We start from the raw sequence: 14278 nt of genomic DNA, 5'->3' as shown, positions 1-14278 counted from the left end.
TGTAACTCCTTCCATGGGTATTTTGTTCCCAATTCTAAGAAGGGGCACAGTGTCCACATTTTGGTCTTCATTCTTCTTGAGTTTCATGCGTATAACAAATTGTATCTTATATCTTGGATATCCTAAGTTTTGGGCTAATATCCACTTATCAGTGAATACATATTGTGTGAGTTCCTTTGTGATTGTGTTACCTCACTCAAGATGATGCCCTCCAGGTCCATCCATTTGGCTAGGAATTTCATAAATTCATTCTTTTTAATAGCTGAGTAGTACTCCATTGTGTAGATGTACCATAATTTCTGTATCCATTCCTCTTTTGAGGGACATCTGGGTTCTTTCCAGCTTCTGGCTATTATAAATAGGGCTGCTATGAACATAGTGGAGCATGTGTCCTTCTTACCGGTTGGGACATCTTCTGGATATATGCCCAGGAGAGGTATTGCTGGATCCTCCGGTAGTACTATGTCCAATTTTCTGAGGAACCGCCAGACTGATTTCCAGAGTGGTTGTACAAGCTTGCAATCCCACCAACAAATGGAGGAGTGTTCCTCTTTCTCCACATCCTCGCCAGCATCTGCTGTCACCTGAATTTTTGATCTTAGCCATTCTGACTGGTGTGAGGTGGCATCTCAGGGTTGTTTTGATTTGCATTTCCCTGATGATTAAGGATGTTGAACATTTTTTCAGGTGCTTCTCTGCCATTTGGTATTCTTCAGGTGAGAATTCTTTGTTCAGTTCTGAGCCCCATTTTTTAATGGGGTTATTTGACTTTCTGGAGTCCACCTTCTTGAGTTCCTTATATATATTGGATATTAGACCCTTATCTGATTTAGGATAGGTAAAGATCCTTTCCCAATCTGTTGGTGGTTTTTTTGTCTTATTGATGGTGTCTTTTGCCTTGCAGAAGCTTTGCAGTTTCATGAGGTCCCACTTGTCAATTCTCGATCTTACAGCACAAGCCATTGCTGTTCTATTCAAGAATTTTTCCCCTGTGCCCATATCTTCAAGGCTTTTCCCCACTTTCTCCTCTATAAGTTTCAGTGTCTCTGGTTTTATGTGAAGTTCCTTGATCCACTTAGACTTGACCTTAGTACAAGGAGATAGGAATGGATCGATTCGCATTCTTCTACATGAAAACAACCAGTTGTGCCAGCACCATTTGTTGAAAATGCTGTCTTTCTTCCACTGGATGGTTTTAGATCCCTTGTCGAAGATCAAGTGACCGTAGGTGTGTGGGTTCATATCTGGGTCTTCAATTCTATTCCATTGGTCTATTTGTCTGTCACTATAGCAGTACCATGCCGTTTTTATCACAATTGCTCTGTAGTAAAGCTTTAGGTCCGGCATGGTGATTCCACCAGAGGTTCTTTTATCCTTGAGAAGAGTTTCTGCTATCCTAGTTTTTTTGTTATTCCAGATGAATTTGCAGATTGCACTTTCTAATTCGTTGAAGAATTGAGTTGGAATTTTGATGGGGATTGCATTGAATCTGTAGATTGCTTTTGGCAAGATAGCCATTTTTAAAATGTTGATCCTGCCAATCCATGAGCATGGGAGATTTTTCCATCTTCTTAGATCTTCTATAATTTCTTTCTTCAGAGACTTGAAGTTTTTATTATACAGATCTTTCACTTCCTTAGTTAGAGTCACGACAAGATATTTTATATTATTTGTGACTATTGAGAAGGGTGTTGTTTCCCTAATTTCTTTCTCAGCCTGTTTATTCTTTGTGTACAGAAAGGCCATTGATTTGTTTGAGTTAATTTTATATCCAGCTACTTCACCGAAGCTGTTTATCAGGCTTAGGAGTTCTCTGGTGGAATTTTTAGGGTCACTTATATATACTATCTTATCATCTGCAAAAAGTGATATTTTGACTTCATCTTTTCCAATTTGTATCCCTTTGATCTCCTTTTGTTGTCGAATTGCTCTGGCTAGGACTTCAAGTACTATGTTGAATAGGTATGGAGAAAGTGGACAGCCTTGTCTAGTCCCTGATTTTAGAGGGATTGCTTCAAGCTTCTCACCATTTACTTTGATGTTGGCTACTGGTTTGCTGTAGATTGCTTTTATCATGTTTAGGAATGGGCCTTGAATTCCTCATCTTTCCAAGACTTTTATCATGAATGGGTGTTGGATCTTGTCAAATGCTTTTTCCGCATCTAACGAGATGACCATGTGGTTTTTGTCTTTGAGTTTGCTTATATACTGGATTATGTTGATGGATTTCCGTATATTGAACCATCCCTGCATCCCTGGGATGAAACCTACTTGGTCAGGATGGATGATTGTTTTGATGTGTTCTTGGATTCGGTTAGCAAGAACTTTATTGAGGATTTTTGCATCAATATTCATAAGGGATATTGGTCTGAAGTTTTCTATCTTTGTTGGGTCTTTTTGTGGTTTACGTATCAGAGTAATTGTGGCTTCATAGAATGAGTTGGGTAGAGTACCTTCTGTTTCTATTTTGTGGAATAGTTTGTGAAGAACTGGGATTAGATCTTCTTTGAAGGTCTGATAGAACTCTGCACTAAACCCATCTGGTCCTGGGCTTTTTTTGGTTGGGAGACTATTAATGACTGCTTCTATTTCTTTGGGGGATATAGGGCTGTTTAGATCATTAACCTGATCTTAGTTCAACTTTGGTACCTGGTATCTGTCTAGGAACTTCTCCATTTCATCCTGGTTCTCCAGTTTTGTTGAGTATAGCCTTTGGTAGAGGAATCTGATGGTGTTTTGGATGTCTTCAGGATCTGTTGTTATGTCTCCTTTTTCATTTCTGATTTTGTTAATTAGAATGCTTTCCCTGTGCCCTCTAGTGAGTCTGGCTAAGGGTTTATCTATCTTGTTGATTTTCTCAAAGAACCAGCTCCTTGATTGGTTGATTCTTTGAATAGTTCTTCTTGTTTCCACTTGATTGATTTCGCCCCTGAGTTTGATTATTTCCTGCTGTCTACTCCTTTTGGGTGAATTTGCTTCCTTTTGTTCTAGTGCTTTTAGGTGTGTTGTCAAGCTTCTAATGTGTGCTCTTTCTAGTTTCTTTTTGGAGGCACTCAGAGCTATGAGTTTTCCTCTTAGAAATGCTTTCATTGCGTCCCATAAATTTGGGTATGTTGTGGCTTCATTTTCATTGAACTCTAAAAAGTCCTTAATTTCTTTCTTTATTCCTTCCTTGACCAAGGTATCATTGAGAAGAGTGTTGTTCAGTTTCCACGTGAATGTTGGCTTTCTATTATTTATTTTGTTATTGAAGATCAGCCTTAGTCCATGGTGATCTGATAGGATGCATGGGACAATTTCAATATTTTTTTATCTGTTGAGTCCTGTTAGCCATGTTCTCCTGTAGTTCTTTAAAGTCCTTCTTGATGTCCTCTATCATCATCATGAGATATGCTTTTAAATCCAGGTCTAGCTTTTCAGGTGTGTTGGGGTGCCCTGGACTGGGCGAAGTGGGAGTGCTGGGTCCTGATGATGGTGAGTGGTCTTGGTTTCTGTTAGTAAGATTCTTACGTTTACCTCTTGCCATCTGGTAATCTCTGGAGTTGTTATAGTTGTCTCTGTTCAGAGGTTGTTCTTCTGGTGATTCTGAGTATCGTCTGTCAGCAGACCTGGGAGACAGGCTCTCTCCTCTGAGTTTCAGTGGTTAGAGCACTCCCTGCTGACAAGCTTTCCTCTTAAAGGGAAGGTGTACAGATATCTGGCGTTTGGACCTCCTCCTGGCCGAAGAAGAAGGCCGAAAACAGGACCTTTCCCAGATGCTGTGTTGCTTTGGCAGGTCACAGAAGCTGTCAGCTTCTGTGGTGCACACTCTCAGCTGTGCAGACTACGTTCCTAAGTTCAGAGGAGTCCTGGATCCAAGATGTGCTCCCTGCTCCTGAGGCAGAGGGCTCCTGTGCAGGGCAGAATACAGTCTTCCAGCTGGGAGGGTGACGGATGTCTGCAGCCCCAAAAGGGTGCTGCCTCAGCAGCTCTGTGGCTCCCGCCTGTCCCAGAAGCTGTCTGCCTCTGTGGTCCTCACTCTCACCTCTGCAGACTAAGTTCAGCGGAGTCCCGGAGGCATGATGGTGCTCCCTGCAGGGCAGATCACTGTCCTCCAGCTGGGAGGGTGCGGGATGTCTGCGGCCCCAAAAGGGTGCTGCCTCAGCGGCTCTGTGGCTCCCGCCTGTCCCAGAAGCTGTCTGCCTCTGTGGTCCAAATTAATAGTGTGTCTACATTTTATAGTCCAATGTAATAGGGTATTTTATGTTGTTTCCTTATGTTACTGCATAAAAAAGGAACAGAGAGGTAAAGGTAGTCTGTATCTACATACATAGGCATTGTTAGTGTGATTCTACATGTTCAATTGTGCATTTGTAATAGCTCTAAAAACTTTCCTTGTTGTATTCTTTAAAGCCACTATTATCTCTTCAAGTATATTTTGAGAAATAAACAAAGAATAATTTGGTAAGGGTTTAACTAATATTAAACATTTAATTTGGTTTCAGTGATAAAGGTTGCAGAGTCTACAAAGCCTGACACTTTTCTGACTGTACACTTTTTAAGTGTGCTAATTTTCATACTACATATCCTATTTAACTGAACAGGAGCTGTATGAATTGGCTTTAATTTCCATTTTAATTTATTTCATTCTAAAGGACAATTCTAGTATTATATCTAGTGAACAAATCTTCATTATTTGAAGGTACTCACTAAATCTTAAAAATTAACAGTTTGGAAATTCTTCAATAAAGTGCACTGGTAATTTTGTTCTTAAAAAAATTTCAACAAATTCCTTGGATAAGTATATACCACATACTTAAGTACTATGAATGCACACTGCTGTTGAGAGCACCAGGGCAGTATCAAGGGCTGTCTTCTTGCAACACTAATGCCTTTGAACATTTTCTTAAAGAAAACAACACAAAACAAAGTACTTTTTTATGTACAACATACTGAGAATATCAGAAACATTTTCTAAGTACAAAGATCCATGCCTGACTGAATGTGTCTGTGGCCTGTGCATCCTTCCTGTACTTAATAAATATTCACATTTTCTCTTTGCATACATACAGTTAAAAATGTTTGCATAGCTACCTATTTTAAGGACCCTTATTACATGTTGGCACAATATCTCCTTTATGTCCAGGTATGTTGGATAGGTTCATTCAAGATGCCTAACTTTTTTGTTGTTATTTTATTTTGTTTCTATTTTTAAATAATTCATTATGGTCTCTGTCTCTGTCTTTCTCTACTCTCTGTCTCTTTCTCTCTTTCTTTATGGTAGTGCTTGGAACCCAAGCAAGACCTTAAATATATTGAGGAAATGATTTAGTGTCAAACCACATTCTGACCCTGATCAACATTCTACAAACAACAAAATAGTATGTCTCTCACACACACATTAATGTAAACTACTGTATTATCAGTCTACCAATTCTTCACACACACACACACACACACACACAAAGAGGCAAGAGTGTCTTACTCAGGGTTTCTATTTCTGCACAAACATCATGAAGAAGCAGCAAGTTGGGAGTAAAGGGTTTATTCAGTTTACACTTTCATGTTGCTGTGCATCACCAAAGGAAGTCAGTATAAAGAGTGAACCATAATATAGAGAAAACATCAATAAACTGAGAATTATGAAGGAAATCAAATTAACAGTGAACTTTGTAAACAAAATGAGCTGGAACATGTTGGGATTTGGATCCAAGTGGCACATGAATGTCATTCATTGTTCATGAATGACAACCCAGTGTCAACTCCAAAGATCTGAGCATTCTTTTGTAAAGTATACTGGGCACTTTTACACACATACACAGAACCACGAAAGCACAACACATATATACCTACATATAAATAAATTAAATCTAAAGCAAAGATCATCTCATCCAGCCAATTCTGCTATTATGCTTCCTTTAGGCACATGCATCTTTCTACAAGGAAAAGCTGTGAACATAAACTTGTGAACATTTAATTTCTGACAACCAAATGATTATTAATAGCACCATGTAAAATAATTTCTGCATATCTGTATATTTAAAATTTATATAGATCCTGCCTACCATAGGCAGACATCGTGGGTGGTGTTAACTTTATGTTGGCATGGAAACTTCTAGAAGGAATCATGCCAGAAGTTTTAATCCTTTAAATACAGAGACCAAATGAACATCTGGACATTTACAAGTCAGGCCTGAGAGTTGCTGAGGTCAAGAAGTTCTCTTCTTATTGATCACAAGTAACACTGACATGATAACATTTGGATAAGCAATTTTTGTTAATTTTAGAAAATGTATGCTCCAAAGCAATTTAGGGTTTCTGTGTTTGTTGATATTATCTTTTAATGTGACAACCATGACACCATTTTCCAAAACAGATGGATTAATGTCATTTTTTTCCAAAAACTTACTTCACATAGACAGGTGTATCCTGTGTGTGTTTGACATGAAATTAAACATAGTTCCAGATGTGCTGTTTGTAGCAAAGCCAGTTAATTTTATTAGAACATTTAATCACAGATCAGCACTGTAGCAGAGGGCAGTGAATGTGAAGCAGAGATTTAATGGAACTTCTTAATGAACTGTGAATCTATTTATATTGGGGAGACAAAGTCATGTGATGTTGCTCTGTAAATGTACTGACTTGAGATTTTTATTTCTCATGAAATAGAAATTTCTCATATTTAATAGTCTCTGAGAACTACTGAGGTTGTATGCATATGTGTGTGATACTGATGTGTGTGTGAGTGTGGTGTGTGTGTGTGTGTGTGTGTGTGTGTGTGTTTACAGCTGGCAATGGTATAGATTTGATAGCACTTAGAGTGTAGATTTTAGATTTTTGTAAACCAACCTTTGTGTTGTTTTCAAAACACCATTCCTCTAACAAAAATGAGGCCTCTACTCTCCCAGGGTCTTTGCAGTGCATTAGGGTGTTCACAATGATTGCTTTGTCTGACACACTCATAGGCCGGACAGCAGCACAGAGCTCTACTGCGCCAGGCTTAAACATCATTATATGCCTAGTTATTTTTCCTCTAAGATTAGCTATAGATTTCCCATTAATTATAACATCAGGTTGATTCATCATTAATAACATAAATTTCAGTGAACTGTCACTGATTTCTTGACTAAAATGAAAACAAATGAAGAAAAACCAGTTTCTGTCTTTGTTATACTCTTATCAAATCTGTCTTTGTAGCAGCCTGATCATTCCAGAGCTAATGCAAAATATTCATAATTTTCTATTTTGAAATATTAGTGTTCTCATATGCACTAATAAAAACTTACAGCCCTGCTATGATTGATGTTTTTTGTTGGCCTGTCACCTCATTGTATAGAAGTTTGTTTTAATGAGTTTCTCTAATGAATATTTTATATTGCTACTTGGATGAATGGCATATGGTAAATGCAAGGTAAATTACAGCTCTTTAAATAAATATTTTTCATAAATTATTTATTTTTTGATGGCTGTATTGGTAAGATGTCATGTTAGATAAAGGTTGGAAAGTATTTACTGTAATACTTATTTGTAACTTGAAGAACTAAAATTTTTAAATTATTAACAAGCTTCAACCATACCCATAAAACTTATAGCAAAATTAGAATAAAGTCTATCCCATTACAAGTTTGTATAGAGAATGTCCATTTTATAATGCATAAATAAGATAACCTTTTATGTTTGCAAGAATTTTTATGCTGTTTTACAGAAATAAAAGGAAAACTCTTTCAATTCAGATTTTATATAACTTGGTAAGAATCAATTTTGGATTTAATGTTGAGAATTAGCTTCCAAAATATATTATTATTATTTAAAAGTAAAATGTATTTATTTAAATTGATTAGGAACATTTTTTAAGCATTTCTTGTTATTTGGGAAATACAGTTGAATCAAATGGGTTTTCATCTAATAAATATTAATGGATAGTATTTATTGATTGCTTTATGACCAACATCTCATTAAAATCCCAGGATAATTATAAAATATTGCAGCACTTTTCTAATTTTTGCCCATGAGAGAATTAAAATTCTCATTGCTAGAAAGTAACACAAATTTGAACCAAAATTAATTCACTATCATATTCATGGCTTTTCAATTAAATCTACAAGGCTCCAAAATATGTTAACTGCTTATGGACAGAATTCAGGTAGGAGAAAATCAATCATCCACTCTGACTATACTGTCTCAGTACTGACTGTGGGCACATAATACAGAAAGATATGACACTGCTTCATTTATCATGTGCTTTACCCATAAGAACTCACTGAATGTCTATGGTTGTGCTCAGAGGTGAGTTACATAACTGGTGAGCAGATGGCAAAGGTCTCCTGGAGTTTGTTTAGGCACCATTCCCTATCTTTGACAGCTTGAAAGCTGGAAAGTTAACATTTAGACTCAGATATAAACCAATGCCTCTACTCTTAAGAATGAAGGGCATCATGGCAACAAATTGGCCCTGTGAGTAAAGGCATGTGTGATGACCTGAGTCACCTCTGCAGATTCCACAAAGGAGAGAATAATTTCACCAACACTGTAGTCTAACCCCCATACATTTTTGATGCCCTGATTTTCTATATATTCCTGTGAGTTTGCATTCTTGTTGCTTGGTGATAGTTGACAGGTTACCCTCAAATGCATTAGGTTACATCAGGGTTGGAAGCTGTGATAATGGACATTTAAAATATGGCAAAAAAAGCCGATTCCACCCTGGGCATGAACTTGGCAGATGGTCACATGATCTCCAGAGGACTCTTCACGCAGCAGGCACCCTAGCACACACAGAATCTTTGGATCACTGGTGAGTGGAAAGCAACACCTGTTCCAAAATAACTGGAAGGTGCATAAGCTAGCAGGAACAGGGACACAGGAAACCCACACAACCAGCTGCTAGGGTTCGCTCCAATCAATGCCAGCCCCGCTCTACCTTGGTCATGAAATCAGCAGTCAGTCACATGGTCCCCAGAGGACTCTCCACTCCTCAGGCAGCATAGCACACCCAGGATCTTAGGATCACTGAGGAGAATAAGCCTCCGAGAGGGCTCTGACCCCAGGACTCAGGTGAGAGTGCCATCTTGTATCCCAGGTAATTCAGAGACCAGTCCACTCAGGAGAATACTCTGGCCAAAGAAGCAACACAGCTTTTTGGACAGGGTCTCTTCAGGCTTTCATCCCAAGCCAGGAAGCAAAATTGAGACCCAGACCTCTGTGCACTCCCCACCCTCACACCCCTACCCCCAGAAGAGGGTCAGTCACCAGGGAAGGCTCTGACAACAGTACTAAGGTGAGAGCACCATCTTGTATCCCGGGTCTCTCAGAGACCAGTCTGCACAGGAGAGCATGTGGGCTGAAGAAGCAACAGAGCTTCATGGAAAGGGTCTCTTCAGGCCTTCATCTTTAGCCAGGAAGCAGATCTGAGTGCCAGAACTCAGACCTTCCCTGCAAGAGGAGAGCATGCCCACAGAGAGTACTCAGACCACTGGGACTCAGGAAAGAGTTGTACTCCAGGAGTGCTGACAGAGGCTAAAAGTATCACAGGAGGACCAAGCTCCAACCAGATATACCTAGAACATCTAACACCAGAGATTACCAGATGGTGAAAGGCAAATATAAGAAACTTACTAACAGAAACCAAGACCACATGGTAATATCAGAACCAAGTACGATCAACTAAGAGTCCTGAATACCCCTATACAACTGAAAAGAAAGATTCGTATTTAAAATCATATTTCATGATACTGGTAGAGGATTTTAAGAAGGGCATTAATAACTCACTTAAAGAAATATAGGGGAACACTGCTAAATAGGCAGAAGTCCTTAAAGAAGAAAAACAAAAATCCCTAAAGGAATTACAGGAAAACACAACCAAACAGGTGATGGAATTGAACAAAACCATTCGTGATCTACAAAGGAAAGTAGAAAAAATAAAGAAAACCCAATGTGAGGCAACTCTGGAGAAAGAAATCCTAGGAAAGAAATCAGGTAACATAGATGCAATAATCAGCAACAGGATACAAAAGATGGAAGACAGAATCTCAGGAGCAGAAGATTCCATAGAAAACATGAACACAGCAATCAAAAAAATTCAAAATGCAAAAATATCCTAATTGAAAACATCCTGGAAATCCAGACACAATGAGAAGACCAAACCTAAAGATAATAGGTATAGATGAGAATGAAGATTTTCAACTTAAAGGGCCAGTAAATATTTTCAACAAAATTATAGAAGAAACCTTCCCTAACCTAAAGAAAGAGATGACCATGAACATACAAGAAGCCTACAGAACTCCAAATAGACTGAACCAGAAAAGAAATTCCTCCCGACACATAATAATCAGAACAACAAATGCACTAAATAGAGAATATTAAAAGTAGTGAGGGGAAAAGGTCAAGTAACATATAAAGGCAGACCTATTAGAATTATACCAGATTTCTCACCAGAGACTATGAAAGCCAGATGATCCTGGACAGATGTTATACAGACCCTAGGAGAAGACAAATGCCAGCCCAGGCTACTATACCCAGTCAAACTCTCAATTACCATAGATGGAGAAACCAAAGCATTCCATGACAAAGCCAAATTCATACAATATCTTTACACAAATCCAACCCTTCAAAGGATACTAAAGGGAAAACTACAACACAAAGAGGGAAATTATGCCCTAGAAAAAGCAATAAAGTAATCTTTCAACAAACCAAAAAAGATAGACACATTAACAGAATTCTAACTCTAACAACAAAAATAACAGGAAGTAAAAATTACTTTTCCTTAGTATCTCTTAATATCAATGGACTCAATTCCCCAATAAAAAAACATAGAGCCGGGTGTGGTGGCACACGCCTTTAGTCCCAGCACTCAAGAGGCAGAGGCAGGCAGATTTCTGAGTTCGAGACCAGCCTGGTCTACAAAGTGAGTTCCAGGACAGCCAAGGCTATACAGAGAAACCCTGTCTCGAAAAACCAAACCAAAAAACAAAAACAAAAACAAAACAAACAAACAAACAAACAAAAAACCCCATAGACTAACAGACCGGATACATAGACAGGACACAACATTTTGCTGCATACAGGAAACCCACCTCATGGAAAAAGACAGACACTACATCAGAGTAAAAGGCTGGAAAACAATTTTCCAAGCAAATGGTCCAAAGAAACATGCAGATATAGCCATTCTAACATTGAAAAAATCGACTTCCAACGCAAAGTTATCAAAAAAAACAAGAACAGACACTTCATATTCATTAAAGGTAAAATCTTCCAAGATGAACTCTCAATTCTGAATATCTATGCTTCAAATTCAAGGGCATACACATTCATTAAGGAAAGTTTAGTAAACCTCAAAGCCCATATTGCACAGCACACAGTAATAGTGGGAGACTTTAACACCCTGCTCTCATCAATGGACAGATCCTGGAAACAAAAACTAAACAAAGACACAGCGAAACTAACAGAAGTTATGAAACAAATGGATTTAATAGATATCTGCAAAACATTTTATTCTAAAACAAAACGAATACCTTCTTCTCATAGCCTCATGGTTCCTTCTCCAAAATTGACCATGTAATTGGTCACAAAACAGGCCTCAACAGATACAAAAATATTGCAATTATCCCATGCATCCTATCTCATCACCAAGTAATACGGCTGATCTTCAATAACAACATAAATACTAGAAAGTCAACATTAACATGGAATCTGAACAACATTCTACTAAATGATACTTTGGTCAAGGAAGAAATAAAGAAAGAAATTAAAGACTTTTTTAGAATTTAAAGAAAATTAAGCCACAACATACCAAAACTTATGGGTTACAATGAAAGAAATCCTAGGAGGAAAACTCATAGCTCTGAGTGCCACAAAAAGAAACTAGAGAGAGCACACACTAGCAGTTTGACAGAACACTTAAAAGCTCTAAAACAAAAGGAAGCAAATTCAACCAAGAGGGGTAGATGGCAGGAAATAATCAAATTCAGGGCTGAAATTAACCAAATGGAAACACAAAGAACTATAAACAGAATTAACTAAACCAGCAGCTTTTTGTGTGTGTGTGTGTGTGTGTGTGTGTGTGTGTGTGTGTGTGTGTGAAAATCAACAAGATAGATAAACCCTTAGCCAGACTAAATGGAGGGCACAGGGACAGTATCCTAATTAACAAAAAGAGAAATGGAAAGGGAGACATAACTACGAAACCTCAGGAAATCCAAAGCATCATCAAATCCTACTACAAATGGCTATACTCAACAAAACTGGAAAACATGGATGAAACAGACAATTTTCCTAGACAGATACCAAGTACAAAGTTAAATCAGGATTTTATTAAAGATCTAAACATCCCCATATCCCCTAAAGAAATAGAAGCAGTCCTTAATAGTCTCCCAACCAAACAAAGCCCAAGACTAGATGGGTTTAGTACAGAGTTCTATCAGACCTTCAAAGAAGACCTAATTCTAATTCTCCTCAAACAATTTCACAAAATAGAAACAGAAGGTACTATACCCAATTAATACTATGAAGCCACAATTACTCTGCTATATAACCACACAAAGACCCAACAAAGAAAAGAACTTCAGACCAATTTCCCTTATGAATATCAATGCAAAAATACTCAATAAAATTCTCACAAACCAAATCCAAGAGCAAATCAAAATGATCATCCATCATGATCAACTAGGCTTCATCCCAGAGATGCAGAAATTGTTTAATATATAGAAATCCTTCAAGTAATCCACTGTGTAAACAAACTAAAAGACAAAAAACACATCTCCTTAGATGCTAAGAAAGCATTTGAGAAGATCCAACATAAATTCATGATAAAAGTCATGGAAAGATCAAGAACTCAAGGCCCATACCTAAACATAATAAAAGCAATATATAGCAAATCAATAGCCACCATCAACATAAATGGAGAGAAAGCAATCCCAATAAAATCAGGGAGTAGACAAGGCTGCCCACTTTCTCCCTACCTATTAAATATAGTACTGGAATTCCTAGCCAGGACAATCAGATAACAAAAGGAGATCAAGGAGATACAAATTGGAAAACAAGAAGTCAAAATATCAATATTTAGATGAGATTACAGTATATATAATTGACCCTAAAAATTCCACCAGAGAACTCCTAAACCTGATAAACACCATCAGTGCAGTAGCTAAATATAAAATTAACTCAAACAAATAAGTGGCATTTCTCTACACAAAGGATAAAAAGGCTGAAAAAGAAATTAAAGAAACAACACCCTTCACAATACTCACCAATAATATAAAATACCTTGATGTGACTCTAACTAAGGAAGTGAAAGATCCGTATAATAAGACCTTCAAGTCTCTGAGGAAAGAAATCAAAGATCTCAGAAAATGGAAAGATCCCCCATGCTCCAGAAAATTAAAAAATGATGTACAGAGCTAAACAAAGAATTCTCAACTGAGGAATAACAAATGGTTGAGAAGTGCTTCAAAAAATGTGCAACATCCTTAATCATTAGGTAAATGCAAGTCAATACAATCCTGAGATTCTACATCACACCAGTCAGAATGAATAAGATCAAAAATTCAAATGATAGCAGATCCTGGTGAGGATGTGGAGAAAGAGGAAAAGTCCTCCATAGCTGGTTTGATGGCAAGCTGATACAACCTCTCTGGAAATCAATCTGGAGGTTCCTCAGAAAATTTGACATACTACTACCAGAAGATCTAGCAATACCACTCCTGGGTATATACCCAGAAGATGTTCCAACTGGTAATAAGGACACATGCTCCATTATCTTCATAGCAGCCTTATTTATAATGGCCAGAAGCTGGAAGGAACCCAGATGTCCCAAAACAGAATATTGGATACAGAAAATGTGGTACATTTACACAATGGAGTACTACTCAGCTATTAAAAAGAGTGAAGTTATGAAATTCCTAGGCAAATAGTTAGATCTGGAAGATATCATCCTGAGTGAGATAACGCAATCCCAAAAGAACACACATGATATATACTCATGGATAAGTATATATTAGCCCAGAAACTTAGAATACCCCAGATAAAAGATACAATTTGCAAAACACATGAAATTCAAGAAGAAATAAGACCAAAGTGTGGAGACTTTACTCCTTCTTAGAATTGGAAACAAAACACCCATGGAAGGAGTTACAGAGACAAAGGATGGACCATCTACAGACTGCCATACCCAGGAATCCATCCCATAATCAGACTCCAAATGCTGATACCATTGCATACATTCTTAGTCAGGGTTTCTATTCCTGCACAAATATCATGACCAAGAAGCAAATTGGGGAGGAAAGGATTTATTCAGCTTACACTT

The sequence above is a fragment of the Mus caroli genome, unplaced genomic scaffold (genome assembly GCF_978045245.1).
Source record: "Mus caroli unplaced genomic scaffold, Mus_caroli_1 scaffold_3, whole genome shotgun sequence".
Classification (NCBI taxonomy): Eukaryota; Metazoa; Chordata; class Mammalia; order Rodentia; family Muridae; genus Mus; species Mus caroli.
This window is presented reverse-complemented; position numbering follows the sequence as displayed.